Source organism: Eubalaena glacialis, chromosome 7, assembly GCF_028564815.1.
Source record: "Eubalaena glacialis isolate mEubGla1 chromosome 7, mEubGla1.1.hap2.+ XY, whole genome shotgun sequence".
Classification (NCBI taxonomy): Eukaryota; Metazoa; Chordata; class Mammalia; order Artiodactyla; family Balaenidae; genus Eubalaena; species Eubalaena glacialis.
Genome location: NC_083722.1, coordinates 10,354,493 through 10,358,817, shown reverse-complemented (window position 1 = coordinate 10,358,817; position 4,325 = coordinate 10,354,493).

Here is a 4,325-nt window from a genome sequence, read left to right as displayed (position 1 = left end):
GACAAAAGGTGTGCGCGAGCAGCCTGGGGTTCCAGTGGTGGGGAGGTGGGGAAGGACAGCCGGGTTATTGTGGTGGTAGCAGGAGCTGGTGAGAGGCTTCACAGGCAAAGAGAATTCCAGAAGAATCAGGGCTGCTCCCCCGCCCCTGTGTGGACTGTCCCTCCATTGCTTACTAGAGAGGGTCTAAATTCATTTTATTGAGGCAAGGAGCATTTCCTATTCCTTTCTCCTAACTTGACCACCACCTCTCCTCTGCCTCTGCCTCCCTCCCCCGTGGTTTGTGTGTGTGTCACAAACTGTAGTTTTATGCTCCTCACATACTACATTGCAAGTGCCTGTTTGCTTGTCTGTCCGATGCCCAAGGCCATGAGCTCCCTGAGGGACACAATGGCACCTTTCTGCTCTGTATTCCCAGTGAGCATCTAGGGGACCCACACAGAGCAGGCAGGAAATGACCCTACATTGAATGTAGGGCCGCTGATCAGCTCTCACGCACGTACCCAGCATGGTTGTATGGCTCGTGGAAACGGTCAGCGGCTGCCCTGAGCTTTGAGTGCTGTCACCCCACAGCCCTGACCTCTCCACCAGGTCTCCCGGGCCTGACCAAGACTCAGCAGCTAACATGTTGCTGTTTGATCTAGCAGGGGGCCTCCGAGACCCTGCTCCAGGGGTACTGGCGTTTGTTTGGATTGGTTTGTGCCCATGATATACCAGATATTAAATAGTTTTACTATCATCCCTGGCTGAGTGAATGAATCAATTAATGAATGGCCTTGGTTTCCTTCTACTCCCATTGTGCTTGAGTTGCATGCCATGTCCTTTCTGCTATTATTGTCCCAGGCCACAATTTGCCCCTGATTCCCTCTGTGTAAGAACAAGCCCTGTGTCTCTCAGCCCTTTGGACCACGTAACTACAGGGCCACAGTCTACATTATGGTATCTCTCCCCCGATACGTATAGCTCAAGTGATTGACTTTTTGGTTCTGTATGTTGCCTTGATGAATAAATAGTGACTTCTTTAAAATGGAGCATATATTGTTTTATGTGCTTACCCTTTAAACCAGAAACTGTTCCTAAAATTTGAATTGCAAAGGCCACATCATTCTCTCCCCAATAGTATTTACTTTCTGCCAGACTGTTACAAGGGTTATTTTTCTAGTGTGCTAATCTGTGTAGGTAAGCAGTGTGTTAATGATTTGGAATGCTGAAGAGTTTTCCTATGTACTTATTGATCTGTCCGATAAAAGCACCCTACACACTTTGTTTACTTATGGAGCAATTCTACCATCTGCCCCCATGCCTTCACATGCTGACGGAAGTAGCAGGAAGTTACACAGAAAAGCATTATTCCAGAGAAATCATGGGCCTGAAGAGGCTAAGTGCCCTGAGGATTTTCACACATCAAGAAGAAAAGTTCTGTATTTTCCACTTAAACTTGCGATGCCCAAGCACCTGCGTACTTACTTTAAACCCATTTCCACCCTCCAAGAGCCACAGATTTGGTGGTGGTGCTTTAAAGGGCATCTGAGTTTCTCTTGGCCTGGTAAGCAACACATGAGAAATCTGTTGTTAAACCACCTAGTTGAGTCAACTATTCTTTTTGTATTTCAGAGGACTGGTAACTAGCTAGACGCATTTAGGCTCCCTCCCTCAATGAGTTCATTTACTCAGAGTTGGACCTGGAGATGAAAGAAATTTCTGGGCATGTGACCAGAACAGTTAGTTCATTTATTCCTTTACATGTTTTTTTTTTTCTTTATTTTAAATGTAAGAAAAAAAGGAAAATACAGACATGTAGAAAGAAGCAGTTTTTATTTCATAGGTTATTTCTTCTTAAAAATATGTAGTTGGTCATATATGTGGAATCCAAAAGAATAAAATGGTTCTGATGAACCTAGGGGCAGGACAGGAATAAAGACGCAGACACGGGGGACATGGCGGGGAGGGAAGGGTAAGCTGGGACGAAGTGAGAGAGTGGTATGGACATATATACACTACCAAATGTAAAATAGATAGCTAGTGGGAAGCAGCTGCATAGCACAGGGAGATCAGCTCAGTGCTTTGTGACCACCTAGAGGGGTGGCATAGGGAGGGTGGGAGGTGAGACGCAAGAGGGAGGGCATATGGGGATATATGTATGCATATAGCTGATTGACCTTGTTATACAGCAGAAACTAACACAACATTGTAAAGCAATTATACTCCAATAAAGATGTTAAAAAAATATGTAGTTGAATGCACAACAATGCGAATGTACTTAATGCTATTGAACTGTACATTAAAATTATGAAAATGGAAAATTTTATGAATATTTTACCCCAATTAAAAAAATAGAGAGAGAGTTGCAATAATATATATATGCAGTGTTGTCTTCCCGGCTTTTTAAACATAACATTATGCTATAATCATTTTTCCATGCCATTGTGTGGTATTAGAACATTTTACTGTCTGTGTGATTAATTATTCAACAAAGATTTATTATGTATCAGTAAGGTATCAAGTACTGTTTTAGGCCATGGAAATATAGCAATAAATGAGGCCAACAAGAGTTTTGGGTGCAAAGAGCTTATATTCCAGCCAGGAGAGACAGGCAGTGGTCAAGGAAGCAAACTCCAGAAGATTGTGTACATGGCTGAATGGAATTAAGAAGGGCGGTGTTGGAAAGCAGCCCAAAGCGGGTTGGAAAGAATCTACCATCATTGCAGTGGGGAGGATGCCACATGTGAGTTGAGCCCAATAGGCTGAGAATAAGCCAGCAGGTGAATGGAGGGCCGAGGAGCCGCATTGACAGCAGAGGGAACAGAAAGTGCAAAGGTCTTGAGGCAGGAGAGAACCAGGCAAGAATGCAGAATCAAGAGGAGGCGAGTGTGACTGCCACTCAGCTGGAGAGCGAGTGGTATCAGACACGGAGGGGAGGGGCAGAGCAGAGAGCCTCCCGGGACACATAGAGGGGTTTAGATGGTGCTGCAAGGGCAGGAGGAAAGCAGCAGAGGGTTTGAAACAAGTCAGTGACGTGCTTTGCAAAGTTCTCTCTGATTACTTACAGATCAGAGGTGTCGAGAGTGTAAGGGTCAGTCCTGTTAGGAGGCTACTGCGGGCATCCTGGGGATGACAGTGGGCAGGACTGTCCCTGCCCCTGTTCCCCCAAAGCAGCAGCACAGCGGGGCACCTCTCTCCTGCCCTGGATGGCAGCTCTAGTGAAGCCCTCCTCTGGGGGTCAGTTGCCCTTTGTTAGGGGAAGGGGACAAAGAAGAGAAAGGCAAGTGTGTGTCCATCTCCATCTTCTCTAGAGGGCCAAGTGCCCCATTGTCAGGGCAAAATAGGGGCCGTGGTATCTAACCAAAGTTAGATATCCACCCATGCTTAGTGGTTCCATGCTGTGATTTTGGAATCAGGTGATTTTAGTCAAATGCTTGCCTTTATGACCACCCTCAGGCAAATTACTTTTTTATGTAGCAGTTTCTTTATTTGGAATAATGGGGATAATTGTACTTACCTGAAGAAGCTCTGAGGAGTAAAAGCATACAACGTGCTTAGCTTCTGCCTCATGTATAGCAAGCACCCAATAAATGGTAGCTATTAACAATAACAACAACAAAAACCCAGAATTGAAAGTATAATGATGAATCGGTACTTTAAAAAAACCTCTACTAATGGAAACAAATTTGGGTATAAATTTCAGCATGATGCATACTAGAACTGTTTAGTAGAATTGCTCTAGAATCTTCAGCAGTCATAACTATGCTAGTTTTTCAACTTGGCAAAGCTCTATTTCTACAAAGAGCAAAAGGGTTTCATTCCACAAATACTAAGATTTATAAGGATATTGGGTATTTCTGGATACCCACCTAAAAATATCCAAAGCCTGTTTCTACTTTATATCAGAGGAATACACAAATCTAAATAGCAAGACTTTCTCGTTTTCATTAAAATAGTTCCAAAATTGTGGAAGCAAATAAACCAAGTTATTTACAGCAGCTATGTAACGATAGATTAAGGTAGGAGTCATCTTGTTTTCTGAAATTTCTGTAATATGTATAAGTGACTTTTATCATGAAAAACATTTTAAACTTTCATTAAAACTAAATTAATATGAGAAAAATTCCATTTCATCATCATGCTAGGGCTGTGAATAAAAAATAAATCCTTTCTATTTTTATTTCTAAAAGAAGGTTTAGAATGTGTTTTTGGGAGTCACATGACAATTATCTGAAATTAAAATGGGGCCTGAAATCTTCACCCAAATGCAAATAGTAGAGGTTGGCAGCTAATCCATGGATTGAGGGGAAAGAAAATTCTAGGCCTATTTTCAGAACTGTTTTAAA